Source organism: Canis lupus, chromosome 10, assembly GCF_011100685.1.
Source record: "Canis lupus familiaris isolate Mischka breed German Shepherd chromosome 10, alternate assembly UU_Cfam_GSD_1.0, whole genome shotgun sequence".
Classification (NCBI taxonomy): Eukaryota; Metazoa; Chordata; class Mammalia; order Carnivora; family Canidae; genus Canis; species Canis lupus.
The window spans coordinates 24354099-24369939 of record NC_049231.1 but is presented as its reverse complement, the minus strand read 5'-3'; the positions used below and the strand labels follow the sequence as shown (position 1 = coordinate 24369939).

The following is a 15841-nucleotide window of genomic DNA, read 5'->3' as shown; positions in this document are numbered from 1 at the left end:
TCATCTGCTCTTCTCTCTCTTACACTCTCCTTGTCACAAGGGCCACTAGGGTGTTCTTCAAATATTCCAAGTATCCTTCTACCTCCTGCCTTGTCCTTGTTGGTACCCTGTGGCTGAAAAGAAAGCTCTTCTCCCAAATACTCACTTGGCTTGTTTTCTCATTTTGTCCATGTTTCTGCTCCAGTGCCACTTTATCAGAGGAGCCTTTCTTTTTCATTAAAATGTTTTCTTAAAGTTTAAATATTTTATTTATGTATTTATTTATTTATTTAAAATTTTTAAATTTTTTATTAATTTCTATTTTTTTAATTAAAAAATTTGGAGAGGCCTTTAACAACCTACCTAAACAACCCTACTTAAAATAGCAAGTCTTGGGGAGCCTGGTTGGCTCAGTTGGTAAAGCGTGCCACTCTTGGGATGCCTTTGGCCTAGGGCCTGATCCTGGAGACCCGGAATAGAGTCCTGTGTCGGGCTCCTTGCATGGAGCCTGCTTCTCCCTCTGCCTGTGTCTCTGACTCTCTCTCTTTCTCTCTCTCTCTGTGTCTCTCATGAATAAATAAATAAAATCTTTAAAAAGAGAAAAAAAAAGTGTGCCACTCTTGATCTTGGGGTTGTGAGTTCAAGCCGCATCCTGGGGGTAGAGTGTATTTAAAAATAATAAAAAAATATTTACAAATTTTTAAAGATTTTATTTATCCTTTTGACAGAGAGAGAGAGCACAACAGGGGGAGCAGCAGGCAAAGGGAAAGGGAGAAGCCGGCTCCCTGCTGAACAGGGTGGAGCCCCATCCTGGGCTCCATCCCAAGACCCCAAGATCAGGACCTGAGCAGAAAGCTGATGCTTATCTGACTGAGCCACCCAGGTGCCCTAATAAAAAGTTATTTTTAAAAACCCCATTATCAAAAAAAAAAAAAAAAACCCATTATCTTGGGGCACCTGGGTGAATCAGTGGTTGAGCATCTGCTCCCTCTGCCTGTGTCTGTGCCTCTCTCTGTGCGTCTCTCATGAATACATAAAATCTTAAAAAAAATTATCTTTTAAAAAATAGCAAGTTGTCCATACTCCTTGTTTTTCTTTTTCTGCTCTATTTTCTCAATGGCACTAATCTCCACTTCACATATAGTCAAGAACTGTACAGAGTCTGAGATTGTACCATATTTACAAACTAATAAACTGTTTATTATTATTTAGTAATAGTGTGTTGCTGTTTCATGGATGAAACTCCTGGGTAAGAGACAAAAGATTTTGTCTAATTTGTTTCCTGTTACTCATGGTAAAAACAGTAGCAGAGGCTCCATGTCTGTCTGCATCAATGCCCCATGTTCCCCAAGCCCTGCAAAGGACCCACCACGGAGCCCTATACACCTCAAGGATGGCAATATAGAAGAGGAACACAGGGATTAGAGATTCACTGCTTTTATAGCAAGTGGTAGGCATGTTTGTTCTTTGCTGGGGGTGGGGGGAGACGTCATCTTCTCCCTCAAGGTTGCTTGCTGCAAACGCAACCCTGAGAGATAGTCTGGGCAAAGAGCTTTAAAGGCCTTGCTTTCTTGGCATTCACAGCAAGAATCCGCAGGGATGTGCAGAGCCCATGGCTGGTTGCTTCTCTCAATAGTTATAAAATTACTTACTCATTGTCTCTCCAGCTACAGTGTAAGACACAGGAGAGTAGAAACTTTGTCATTTTGTATGTCCAACACTTCATTTTTAAAAATATTTATTTGAGAGAAAGAATGAGCAGGAGTGAGGGGCAGAGGGAAATGAAGAAGTAAACTCCCCACTGAGCAGGGAACCAGACATGGGGCTCAGTCCCAGGACTCTGGGATCATGATCTGAGCCGAAAGCAGACACTCAGCCAACTAAGCCACCTACGTGCCCCTGTCTAGCACTTTAAAAAGTGCCTGGCCTGTGGTAGTTGCTTGGTAATTATTTGTTGAATGAATGGATTGATTTATATCCATTGATTAATTCTAAGCAGTGATTCTTTCATCATCTCCTAGGGCAGACCCTACCCCCCACCTCGAGAATACAGATGAATCAGACATTATGTATCAACGCTGGGGTTGGGGAGCCAGGTCCTGATCACACAGAGACATACTCCCTGTCTTACCTAAATCCTTCTCACTGCAGACTAGACTATATCTTGCTTAGAAAGAGCTGGAAGTGACTTTGTGGAGTTCCTGCCCCAGCACAGATGGGCTTTGATTCTTCTGGCGTGGGATGTGGAGGGGACTCCCCAAAAGCCCGATGGTGATGAGTACTCTGAACATAAGGTAAGCCAAGCTGGGGGATAGAGAGGGACAGGAAGAAGCTATGTTAGGTGAGGGGAGGCCTCTGTCAGCAGGTGATGCTTGAACAGAGGCCTGAATTCAACGGGAGAGGAGCCAGTTAAGTATATTGAAGAGGATTCGGGCAGAAGGAGCAGCAAATGCCAAGAGCCTAAGGGGGGAGCATCCCTGGCACTTCTGAGGAACAGCAAGGAGGCCAGTGGCTGAAGCAGATGGAGTGAAGAGAAAGTGGGGAGAAAGGAGGCTACAGAGATGACCGAGGCCCTTGGAGTGGCCTGGAGAGGCTCTGGCCCTGTCAGCACTTTCTGAGACCTTCAATTAACACATACTGAGTGCCTGCCTTGGGCCAGGCCTGGTGCTGAGCACTGGTGACCCAAGCACCAGAGGTGTCATCCTGGCTTCAACGGCAGATGGCCAGATGACAAGAACCAATGCAGCACATTTGGTGAGAGCCACCCCAGGAAGCAGCAGGAGCCCAGAAGCATGAAGGGTCCCTGGGGAGCCATCGCTACACTTGGCTGGGGATGTGACTATTGGCTGAGATGTTAAAATGAGTTGGTGCTTGTCACATGAGCAGTGGAATAGAAAAGAGCTGTGTGTAGGATACTGTGATGAAGGGTAGGGATGGGCAGGAAGGCCAGACCCAGGCCTGGAGGTTATTATATCAAGAACATTTGGAGCTGGCAGGGTCATCAGACACCCTGTGGGATAGTGGGGATAGTGTTTTTCTTTCTCTCTCTTTCTTTCTTTCTTTCTTTCTTTCTTTCTTTCTTTCTTTCTTTCTTTCTTTCTTTCTTCTTTCTTTCTTTCTTTCTCTCTTTCTTTCTTTATTTTTCTTAAAGATTTTATTTATGTATTTAAGAGAGAGAGAACACAAGTAGGGGGAGAAGCAGGCTCCCCACTGAGCAGGGAGCCCATTGTGGGGCTCAGTCCCAGGACCCTGAGATCATGACCTGAGCTGAAGGCAAGACACTTAACTGAGCCACCCAGGTGCCCCTGAGATAGTGTTTTTCAAACTGGCTTCTATAGAGCCCTGGGGAGATGTGTCAGGGATGTACTGTAGGGATAAGGGGAAGCTGTGTAGGTAGGGTCCAGAAACTGCACCCCATTATTTAACAGAAGCAGCTCAGGCTTTATCTCTACTTTATTTATTTTTTTTAAATTTTATTTATTATTTATGATAGTCACACGGAGAGAGAGAGAGAGGCAGAGACACAGGCAGAGGGAGAAGCAGGCTCCATGCACCGGGAGCCCGACGTGGGATTCGATCCCGGGTCTCCAGGATCACGCCCTGGGCCAAAGGCAGGCGCCAAACCGCTGCGCCACCCAGGGATCCCATTATCTCTACTTTATATTGAACTTCTCATATGTTTGTGTATGAATAAAGAATTATATGGCTAAAAGTATCTAAAGCTGTTAATCACATTTTTACAGCTTTATCAAAGTATGATTGATACATGAGAAGCTACACATATTTTTTAATATTTTAAAATTTTATTTTTTAAATTTACTTTTAAAGATTTTATTTGTTTATTTAAGAGACAAGGAGGGAGAGAACATGAGCAGATGGAAGGGGCAGAGGGAGAGGGAGAAGCGGACTCCCCACTGAGCAGGGAGCCTGATGCAGCTTGATCCCAGGACCCTGAACTGAAAGCAGACGCTTAACCAACTGAACCATCCAGGCGCCCCAAGGTGCACATATTTAAAATATACAGTTTGATAAATTTGAGCTATGTGTCCACCTAGGAAGCCACCACACAATCAACGTAATGTACATGTCCATTATCCCCCGAAAGTTTCTCTGCATTCCTTTGTCATCCCTCCCCCAACTCCTCTCTGTCCTCCCACTCCAGACTGTTGAGGAGCACTGTGGAAGCTTTGCTCTCAATAGTCTCATACTGGACTGGAAACAAGCCAACTGTCCTTCAGGGGTCAACACATAAACTGGTTGTGGTGTACTGATCAGTGTAGCCACATCAGTGAGTAGCAAAAACACTGTGCTGAGCAACAGAAGCCAGACACAAAAGAGTCCGTATTGTTTGAGTCCATTTGCATCAAATAAAATAGAGGAAAACCTAACTTATGGTGATAGAAATCAGTGGGTACCTTTGGGAAGTATGTATTGACTGGCAAGAGGCAGGAGGGAATAGTCTGGGGAGATGGAAATCTAGACATTGATCACAGCTGTATACACAGATAAACATTCATCACTTAAGATCTGTATTTTACTATATGTACTTGGCCTCATTACAAATCCCTCTATGAACTCAAATTCACTCCCCATACCGCATATATGCTGGAGAGGACCCACCACCCTTGCAGGGGTCCAGATGGTCCCAGAGCAGGCAGGGTATCTGTGGCATGGGGAACCCAGGGTCCTGAAGGCATCTCTCCCCACGGCCTCTCCCATCTGCCTGTCCTCAGGTTTCTGGGAATGGACTCCCTGGGGAAGTGGTTCCTTGAAGCCTCTTTCCCGCCCCATAGGCCTCCAGGGCTGCTCTGTCCTCCTGAGACAACAATCACTGATATTTACGGAATGCACACTAGGTGCCTGACACTTTGCTGACTCTCTGTCCATAGCACAGGAGGCTTGGGAGGTGGACCCCTGACCCCACCCCTACTCCCCGGCTTTGTCACTGAGAAGCTGGGTGACCTAGAGGAAGGAGAAGGTAAGTGGTGTCACTTCTCTGAGCTGTAGCTGCCTCGTCCCAGATCAGCTCTCAACACCAATCCAGCTGGAGGATGGAATGAAGTGGTGTGTGGGACCATGCCTGGGATGTTGGTGTTCTCAGTGCCTGGGAGTCACAACCATCAGAGGCCGTGTCCCAGTCAAGGGGACTGTGGGGCTGGTGAAGCAGAGTCTGGAGAGGCAGCCCCTGTGGGGGCCGGAAGGTCAGGTTAGGGCTCTGACTCTGGCATTGTTACTTTCTTTCTTTTTTTTTTTTTTTAACAAATGTTTTTTTTAATTTTTTTATTTATTCATGATAGTCACACACACACACACACACACACACAGAGAGAGAGAGAGAGAGAGAGAGAGAGAGAGGCAGAGACATAGGCAGAGGGAGAAGCAGGCTCCATGCACCGGGAGCCTGACGTGGGATTCGATCCCGGGTCTCCAGGATCGCGCCCCGGGCCAAAGGCAGGCGCTAAACCGCTGCGCCACCCAGGGATCCCGCATTGTTACTTTCTTGCTGCGTGACCTTGGATGACGGATAAATGGATCAATATAAATAAAGCGCTGAGTGCAGGGTCTACATCAGACTGATGTGTCCAGAGTCTCAGTCTCAGTCTTGGTTCTTTCCTTTACAACATACAACTCTTGTTGGTTCTACTAGTCGCTACTTCTCTGTCCCCACCTGCCTGCTGGGGACCCTCATCTCTCCCTACCCACAAACAGCAAGCCTCCAAACCCATTTATCTCAGCTGCGGTCCCCTCGTCTCCAGGCTCAGCAGCCAGGGGACCCAGCAGCCTGCTGGGTGGTTCCCATCCCTCCCCGAATTCTCCCAACCCTGCCACGACTGTCATTTCTGTACCACGTGCACAGTGCGAGGGATCCAGAAGAGGAGGCTGGTTGCCAGGGCAACGGAGGATAAAGCCCTTGCTCTGCCAGTGTACTGATTGGCTGCGACACGTCCCGCCTCCTGCCATCCTGAGGGTGGGGGGTAGGGGGAAGGGTCTCTGATGGGCAGGGAGAGGTGCCAGTGTGCCTTGCCAGCCCGGGACTGCCCCGTCCTGGCCCAGTCAGAGCCCCGGGGCCCAAGAAGCTCAGTCTCCCACAGGGGGGCACTGGCCTCGCCCTTTCTCTGCCTCCAGCACCCAGGGCGGTTGCAGATGGCAGTGTCTCTGGAGACAGCAGCTGTGTCTGAGTCTGCAGGCCGACGCTGAGCTGCTCAGGCTGAGGTGGTGTGCTCAGCACGGAGCCCCCAGAACAGGCATCTGCACGTGAGGTGGGTCTGCGGGCATGCGGCGGGGAGGGGGCACCGAGTGTTGCCAGTGGCTTGGGAGGCAGGCAGCGGGGCTCTCCAACCCTCACACTGTCCTGGATGTGACTGGCTAGAACGGGGCTGCAAAATTCCTGGTGACCCCCTCTCCCAACTTGTCACCGTGCATGGGGAACTCTGAAGCCCAGAGAGGGTGAGGTGTGGCTCAAGGTCACATCGGAGGCCAGTGAGTGATCTGTTGTTTCAGGGAGGCTAGTCCCCTGAGAATCCAGGAGGAGGTCTAGGGGTCCTCAGTCTGCATGAAATGCCTGGGGTTTTGTTCACAAGGCTGGAGAGGTTGGGAGAATCTAAGTTGTGCTCCCTAGACCCACACCACGGCAGCCCAAGTGGCTTCAGCTCTGCCCAAGATGCTCATTCTCATGTTTATGCTGCAAGGGCCCTGGAGTCCTGCCTGTGGCCAGGGGTGGGGCATGAATCATTTGGCATCAGATTAATTTGGAGCAGCCTTTCTGCCTGAGGTCCTCTTTTCCTGACTTCCCCTCAACCCAGCAGCACCAAACGATTCTGAACTCTTTGGCTGTCCAGAAAGGCAGATAGTTAAGGAGGGCATGGCTAAGCACACTTCGTTTTACTTCTCCATGAATAGGGCACCTTGAGACGTTGTCTGTGCTTCAGAACAGCCAATGGGAACCCTGGGTGGGCGGCAGGCACCGGATGGATGCGGGATCAGGAAGCAGCATCTCTCTCTCCTCCTGGGGTCATGGCCCACCTTGGAGACCACCTGGAAATAGTGGGACAAGAGGAGCTGGAGTTCAGAGACAGAAGTCTGAGAAGCAAGAGCTTCTCTTTAGCTTGCCCTAGAGGTTGTTCTGTCCATCACTTCTTCCCTCCCCAGAAGCCAACATGGGCCTCTGCTCATTTCATTCTGCTCAGGTGTCTTTACCCACCTCGGAGGACTCAACCCCCAGGACACCTCTAGGGGGTTGGGGTCCAGCTCTTAGTTACCTTCCGATTGGGTAACCCAGGGCAAGTTAGCAGACCCATCCGGGTCTCAGTAAAATGCAGACAGTGACACCTACCCCATAGGCCTCATGTAAGGTTTGTGAGCACATTCGAACAGTGCTTTCCCTGTCTTGCTGGCAGAGGTGGGGTTCCTCACCCTACCCCCTTCTTCCCCCTCAGGAAAGGTTTAAGGGGAAGTTAAATGGGTCTTGCTTTATCCCATTCCTGGAAGGGATAGTCTGCGATCTAGCTTTGAAGTGTGAGTAGGAGTCTGCCCCACAGTCCAAAAGATGCTCCAGGGAAAATGAAAGTGTATGAAAGACACGCAGGTGCATGCAGGTGACTGACAAGCAGTCCTGGAGGATGGCACGGAGGCTGAGAGATGAGGCTGGGAGGTTGGCAGAGTGCAGCTGTGGGGACCTTTGGGCCATTCTAACGGGTCTGGGTATATGTAACATTTGTGAAGCACCTTATACCTGCTACCTACCTGCTGTTTTCCTGCCTCTGGTTGGCAGAGGAAATAACAGTAGGTGAAGTAAAGCGAGGCTGACTCTGGACCATGTAGCATGGTGCTAAATGCTCGCCAGGCCGTATATTGTCAAATATTCACAGTGACCTTAAGAAATGGATCCTGGAAAAAAAAAAAAAAAGAAATGGATCCTGTTTCTATCCCCATTTTATAGATAAGGAAACTGAGGCTCAGAGAGTCAGAACTATGTAGCAGGTGTTATGGGCCTGGCATTAATTCTGAGTATTTTACATAAATCAACCATTTAATGGTCACAACAGCTGTGCGGTCTAGGCACTACCTTCATTCCCACTTTACAGATATGGAAACCCAAGGCCCAAGGTTTTTGGGCTGGTGCTTGTGTCCACAGGCTTATAATTACGAACTTGGGCGTGGGCCTGAATTCCGGGAGCCTGTGCCCACCCTGTTGACACCAACCTGATCCCCTGGGGATGGGTGTTTGTTCAGCACACTTTCACCAGGCCACACCCAGCCAGGATGTGCGGGCGGCTGGGGACCCAGTCATCTGTGAGGGTCTGGCTAGGGGCAGCATCCGCAACTGCGCAGTCCAGCCCCAGGGGTTGGCTCAGAGGAGGCACAGCCCCAGCTGTCCTTTACTGAGTGCTCTGAGTCCCCCCTAGGCTCGGTTAGTGTCCCCTTCCACAGAGGCCAAGGATGCTGGGACCCAGAGAGCTTAGGGAACTTGGCTGGAGGGCACCTGTGCCCCAGAGGGGCTGAGCCAGGTGCGGCCCTCAGCCATAAGCTGCCTTTTTAAAGAGTGAGTAGGGGCCAGGTGGGCGCCTGTGATGGGGGCAGCTCTGCTCCTGGTGGGGGCGGGGGCGGGGCCGGGCTGCCCGGTCATGCCCGCCGCCCTCCTGGGCGCTTCTCGTCTCTAAGGTGGTGCTGACGTCCTGGCCCCGGGCAGCCTGCGCGTCTCCCCTGGGCCGGCGGGCGGGACGAGGGGCAGCTCCGCCAGCGCTCGCCGCCCTTGTCTCGGCAGCTGAGCCGCCGCGATGCCGCACTTCCTGGACTGGTTCGTGCCCGTGTACCTGGTCATCTCCGTGCTCATCCTCGTGGGCTTCGGCGCCTGCATCTACTACTTCGAGCCTGGCCTGCAGGAGGCGCACAAGTGGCGCATGCAGCGCCCCCTGGTGGACCGTGACCTCCGCAAGACCCTGATGGTCCGCGACAACTTGGCCTTCGGAGGGCCCGAGGTCTGAGCTGACCCGCGCCGGTGGCCAGTCCCCACCCCCACCCCACCTCCGGGCGGGGACCGGGCGTCCTCCCCCTCCTGCACCACCCCCTCGCCCAACTGGAGACCCTGGGCCAGAGAGAGGACAACCCATGGTCCTCCAGGCCATCCCTCCGGAGCCTGGATCCTCGTAGCAGAGGCTTCTGGTTGCTCAGGGTGGACCCTGGGTGCACCCAGTGAGATGGGGCACCTGGGTACCTTAAGGTGTCGCTGCCACTGGCCCAGGGCTTGCTTTCCACGTCGAGCCAGTTCACTCCACGCCTGCCCTCTAGGTTTATTCCCCATTGACCCCCAGTGCCTTTGTGCTGCTCAGCACTCTTGCCCCTCACCTGGCGTCAGGCACCGCTGTCCCTGCCTGTCCTAGCCTCTGGATTCCACCCCCTCACCGAATCCCTGGTGATGCTCAGTGGCCCACTCCACCCAAGGCATCCACCCTGCAGCTTCACAGGGCCCACTTCAAAGCTGACCCAAGGAAAGGGCCCTATTTGGAGGGGTGTCTACTTGGTCCATCCCAGGCCCCTCCCCTGGACTCAGGCTTGGCACTGGTGAGAGTGTGAGATGGGGAGGCAGAGGGGGTAAGGCCATAGAGAAAGGAGGTGTGTGTGTGAGAGAGAGACAGAGAGACAGAGTATCTTGGGGGCAGTGGAGAGGCATGTGGGGAAGGGGAGATGCAGGTCTGTCTGTGTGAGAGGGAGAGTGGGAGGTGGTGGGGATAGTGTGAGCTTGTGAGTAGCATGGAGGGGGGTGCCAGCAACAGTTCCCACCTCCCTCCCTCTGCCAGACTTCTCTATCTCTCCTTCCCCAAGGGCCCTGCCCCTCGCCCCACCCTTCAGATCCTATACCCCCTGCCCAGCACCACCCTAGCCCCACAGAGAGCCCTCCTCCTGTGTGATTGGCAGCTGTCTCACTCTCCTTGTCTGTAGCTTCCCTCTTAGTTTCTTGCAATAATAAAGACTTCGTGACTATTTCTGCAGGACTGTCTCCTTTCCCGGAGGGAGGATCATGTCTGTCATCTCACTGGATCTTCATAAAAAAAAAAAGAAAAAAAAAAGCCAAAAACATGAAAATGCAATATTCCCTTTTTTTTTAAAAAAAAAGATTTTATTTATTGGGATCCCTGGGTGGCGCAGCGGTTTAGCGCCTGCCTTTGGCCCAGGGCGCGATCCTGGAGACCCGGGATCGAATCCCACGTCGGCTCCCGGTGCATGGAGCCTGCTTCTCTCTCTGCCTGTGTCTCTGCCTCTCTCTCTCTCTCTCTCTCTGTGACTATCATAAATAAAAAAAAGATTTTATTTATTTATTCATGAGAGATACAAAGAGAGAGAGAAGCAGAGACACAGGCAGAGGTAGAAGCAGGCTCCATGCAGGGAGCCTGATGTGGGACTCGATCCCGGGACTCCAGGATCATGCCCTGGGCCGAAGGTGGCGCTAAACCGCTGAGCCACCCGGGCTGCCCCTTGCCCCATTTTTTAAAGATTGATTGATTGATTGATTGATTGATGAGAGACACAGAGAAAGAGGCAGAGACACAGGCAGAGGGAGAAGCTGGGTCCCTGCAAGGAGCCCGATGCAGGACTTGATCCCAGGATCCTGGGATCACGCCCTGAGCCGAAGGCAGATGCTCAATTGCTAAGCCACCCAGGCGTCCCTCTCACCCCATTTTTAATTCTTGCTTCTGTGCACCCACTTCATGAGCCACCCCTGGACCCCCTGATTATGGAAAATGTAGCAGCCACTTGCTGACCACTGCTCCAGCTACTGGGAAGTTAGTGACCGGTCCCTCTCTCTGGCCTCAAGCACCAGTATCCTATGGGAGGGATTCACTAGCTTATCCTAGGGCAGGTGCCTATTTTAAACCAATCATCTAAGGCTAGGGCAATGTCTTGTGTATGGTCCAGCTTGGGGGCAGCGTGCCTCTGGACCAGCATCATCTGGGCTGGGGTCATCTCAGAACAAGGCAGCTCTATGGGGATGTTGGCAATGGGGCAGAATCCAGAAGAGATTATGTGAACCACCCTCCTACCGCTCAGTCCAAACACACCAAAAAGGCCCTGTTGGAGGTAGATTGGGCTGGACTGGCTGAGCCTGCGAGGGCCTCAGGCTAGATCTGGCCTGCAGCCTAGTTTGGTTCGTCCAACACAGGCGTTTGAACAAAATGCAAATTAATTGGCAACATTTATAAGTCAGGAGATTTCACATGAAAATTCTCTTTTTCTCACCCCTCTTTAAAAATCAAACCTCAGGCCACGCTGGATTGGAAGTGTGAGTGTGTTCAAGGTTATTAACACCTAACCTCAGCAGGATGGATGTTGGGCATGGCCTTACCTGAGGCTTGGGCAGTGGCCAGTCTTCCTCACGGGAGAACTGCTTCTGCACAAGGGCATCAGCAGGGCTTCCCCATCCCCCTGCCCCTGGGGGCTGTTGAGGAGGAGCCTGGGCTCGGAGAGGGTGAACCAGTCTCATAAGCCTTCTGCTCTTAAACTTTCCCAGTTTCTAGGGCTTTCTTTCCTTTCTTTCTTTCTTTCTTTCTTTCTTTCTTTCTTTCTTTCTTTCTTTCTTTCTTTCTTTCTTTCAGATTTTATTTATTTATTTATTTGGGAGAGAGCGAGCGTGAGCAGGGGGAATGGCAGAAGGAGAGGGAGAGGCCCTGACGTGAGGCTTGATCCAGGACCCTGGGATCATGACCTGAGCTGAAGACAGAGGCTTAACCAATGGAGCCACCCAGGTGCCCTGCAGTTCCCAGGGCTTCTTACATAAATGTTTAGTTACACCTGCTCTTCCCATAAATAAGGAAGAGGTTCAGGAAGGTTTCAGTTAAAGAAGCCACATACATGGGGGGTGAGAGGAAATGTTCTGACTCTGACTCCCATGGTGATACCATTACTTGTCTCTGAGCTTCCTGGTGGCCAGAGGGAAAAAGGAAACATGAAGAGATCATTTTACTCTTGTTATGCGATAGAAGGGAGAGAGATCGACTCTTCATGAAAGACAAATTTCTGGCTCTAGATACTAGAAAGAAATGCCTCCAACGGGATGTTAACACAACAGACTGCATCCTGAGGATTTTTTTTTTTTTTTGGCGAGGGGGAGGGGATAGACTCAGTCATCAGGGCCCACAGAAACAGGCCAGTGCCCATGATGCCAGACTTTTCCATCTGCCAGAGCACGCCAGAGGACTGTATGGGGAGTAACTTGAGGTCAGAGCCTGACAATAGTAAATCCTATAAAACTGTTCATTTGTATTGCACATCCTGGGCAAAAGTTTCCTTAGCTCTCAGACATACATCTGAATTCATCAAGTGTTTCTGTGGGCCAGGCACTGAGAATCATAGGGGACTGAGGCCCAGATTAATGTCCGCTGCCAGTGCCTGGCATTGTGCTCAGCTCAGGGCACGTTTTCCATAGACAGCTGGTTGTTTCCATATCACTCCTGCCCCGCCTGCCCCGCTGGGTTGTGGCAAACGTCGAAGGAGATAGTTGGGAAGTAAGCACTGTATGAATGCTGTGCCTCTTACAGCTACCCTCCCGAACCCCACAGAGCCATGCCATGTGCCTGCTCTACCCCAGCACGAGGCCTGGCACCAAGAATGCAATGACAAAAGACAGAGTCTCTGAATCAAGAGAGCTCACAAACTAGAGGGGCAGACAGATGTGTAAACAAATTACAAAAGTGTCATTGCAGCAAGGAGAAGTATGTATGAGAAACTGAACACAGAACCGAAGACTCTTGGGGCAAGGATTTGTCAAGGAAAGCTTCCTGGAGGACAGAACTATGCAGCTGGGTTTTGAAGGCTGAGTAAGAGTTTCCCCTATAAGGGGAAGAGTCGGGATCCCTGGGTGGCGCAGCGGTTTGGAGCCTGCCTTTGGCCCAGGGTGCGATCCTGGAGACCTGGGATCGAATCCCACGTCGGGCTCCCAGTGCATGGAGCCTGCTTCTCCCTCTGCCTATGTCTGTGCCTCTCTCTCTCTATGTGACTATCAAAAATAAAATAAATAAATAATAAATAAAATATTAAAAAAAAAGGGGAAGAGTGGTCAGCAAGTGCAGAGCCATGGAGGCTAGAGAACCCAGTGCTTTCTGAAGTGTGAGTGGTGTCATGTGATTGAAGCATAGAATATCAGCAAGTGGTGGGAGGGGAGAATGAATGACCAGGAGGTAGTTTTTCACATAAGGCTTAGATCCAGGGAGAGAATCTGATGACATTCCAGCTGCTACCTCCTCCAGGAAGCCCTCCCTGACCCCACCAGCAGCTTTCCCCACTACAGCCCTAATCTTATGCTGTGATTTTGTTTATGTGTCTATGGAGAACAGCAATGGCATATCCTCATCTCAGCCCACAGCCTGCCTGGCACTGGCCAGGGCCTCCGTGAAAGCCTGCTTGTTGGATGAATGGGCTGATTTCTTTGGAAGTCTTGCCAGGGGTTTCCCATCTGTTTAGACACTAAGATTTTAAAAAGGCTTAGAGGCTTCCTGGGGGCCAGGGGGGAAAAGATCCCACAAAACTGTTGTGCAGGTTTTTAAATGCTTTGAGATGTTTTACAGAGTCCTGAGAGCTTTTCCTTTCCCACCATCTGGGAGCTGTCAGGATACAGTGGGTGTGTCTGGGCCAGGCCCAGAACAGGACAGGAGGCGGGAATGTGCAGGGTCCCTGCGTAGGAATGGTTGCAATGTTCAGACTCTGGCTCTGGAGGGGGTGGCACAGGCTTCTCATTGTTCCACCCCCTTGGCTCTCCACTGTGGAGGGGTTAGGAAAGGGCTTGGAGAGGCCAGAGACCGGCTTTGGGAGGAGGGCAGAGGCTTCAGGCTCCCTCAAAAGACCATCATACTGTCAATCAACACTCCTGCAGAGAACCTTGGGTGGGCACAGCCCCCTCTTTTCTGTCCCATACAATAGGAGGGGCTCAGAATTTGGAGACCTGGATGTCCAGCTGCTGCTTCATTGTGTGAATCTCAGCAAGTCTACTTCCCTCTGTATCTGCAGCTGTAAACAGGTGGAACTGATGTGGAAGTCACAGGAAATCATGAGAGCAAATAAAAAAGGGAACCAGAATTATAAGGCAACAATTTTAATGGCTAGCATGGATTGAGTTCATTGCACTTCTCACTGTATTCATTCCTACAATTGTGCAAGTGGGTCATCAGTCAAGTTCATCAAGTATTTCTGGCTCGTCTCCTCTCTCACATAGTAGGGTTAACTTCCCCACCTCCTTGTGGGGGGGGGGGGCATGCGACTAATTCTTGCCAGTGAGTTGTGATCAGAAGTGAGTCTAGGCCAGGGGTACCTGGGTGGCTCAATCAGTTAAGTGTCCAACTCTTGATCTCAGCTCAGGTCTTGATCTTAGGTTCATCGGAGTTGGGCTCCACGTTGGGCATGGAGCCTACTTAAAAAGAAGGAGGAGGAGGAGGAGGAGGGGGAGGGAGTCCAAGCCAAAGTTTTTCATAGCTAGTGCACATTTCACCATTCCTTCCTTCCCTCTGCTTCAATGACCAGCAAGGCTCCAGAAAGTGGCTGCTCCATCAGTGTGGGTCCCAGAGTGGAGATGACATAGAGCAGAGCTTCTGCGGATCCAAACCACAGTGGACATGAGAAATGAATGAGAAGTAAATCTTTGTTGTTATGAGCCCCTGGGATTTTGGAATTGTTTGTTATTGCAGTATAATTTAACCCATCTGACTGATAACAATTCCCATTTTCACAGAAACTGGAGCTCAGAGAGCTTGTGACCTGTTCAAAATCACACAGCTGTAACAAACCCAAGGTGGAGATTCTAGAGCCTGCACCACTTGCCTGGGAAGCTACCACAATGATTTTTTTTTTTTTTTGCTTGGGTCAAAGTCTGTCCTCTGAGGCTACTTACTTCCAGGCCTGCAGATGGTTCCCTTGCTGGGGAAACAACAGCCGAGCAGACATGAGGTCATTGCCACTTTGGGCCACCAGAGGGCAGCTGAACCCAGGCTGTAATCACTGGGCAGGCTGTGTCCTCCAGGCGCCCCCCTCAACTTGAGGACAGAGTAGGGCAGATGAGTGTGAAGGATACAGACATGAACCAGATTCATGCCTGGCTCTTAAAAACCCCAACAGCTTGGCAGGGAGCCAGAGGGAGAAATTCTAGATCTTTAAGGCAGAAGAGACCAACCACATGAAGGCACCTGGGACCTATTTGCAAAGGCACCTGAGACCCAGAAGGGTAAGTGATTTGATAGAAGCTGTATAATGACTCATTTGCCAAAGTGGGGGAGAGAATCCAGGACTCCTGACTCCTGCTCAGGGCTTCCTCATCTCAGAGATAATGCGATCCAGTGGGGCTGACCAGTCAAGGGTCCCCCCACCCTATATGTCCAGGCAGACCTGTGCTGTCCTGTCCCCCAGTCACCTGTGTTCTTCCCCAAACTGGGCTGGTCCTCGGGCCTCAGAGCAAGAAGAGAAGGGGGAAGAACTCCAGAGAGCTCCCCTCCCCCATCCACTGGGCTTCCAGAAGGTGTTGCCCTGGTAACCACAGCACAGCCAAGTTTGAAAACTTAAAGGTCGAAAAGGAAAAGAATGGATGAAGAGGGGAAGGTCTGAGGTCCACGTTGTCCCCATTCACTCAGTCGTTTCATTCATTCATTCTACAGAAACTTCCAAGGCAGATGCTCACCTAGGACCCAGAGAAAATAAAATCCAGGCCTTTCGGAACCGTGCTGTTCAATACAACAACACAAATTAAAGTGGACTAAAATAAACAATTCAGTTCCTTGGTTACGGTAGCCACATTTTAAGTGCTCAATAGCCCCCCGTGGCGAGGGGCTGTCACACTGGATGGCATAGACATAGAACAGTTCCATTATCATAGAATGTTCTATTG

General features: G+C 50.8%; 2 long non-coding RNA genes across 2 annotated transcripts; one reads left to right on the top strand and one right to left on the bottom strand.

Annotated features, from left to right (window-relative positions):
* The first annotated feature begins 5874 nt into the window (after nt 1-5874).
* Nucleotides 5875-9964, top strand: LOC102153105. Its single transcript, XR_005365544.1, has 2 exons — nt 5875-6239; nt 8641-9964. It is a non-coding gene; the product is annotated as an uncharacterized LOC102153105 (long non-coding RNA).
* Nucleotides 9965-14200: 4236 nt separating this feature from the next.
* On the bottom strand, nt 14201-15798 carry LOC111097640. Its single transcript, XR_005365545.1, has 3 exons — nt 15635-15798; nt 15371-15514; nt 14201-14555 (listed from the first exon to the last, which is right to left on the bottom strand). It is a non-coding gene; the product is annotated as an uncharacterized LOC111097640 (long non-coding RNA).
* Between the last annotated feature and the right edge of the window lie 43 nt (nt 15799-15841).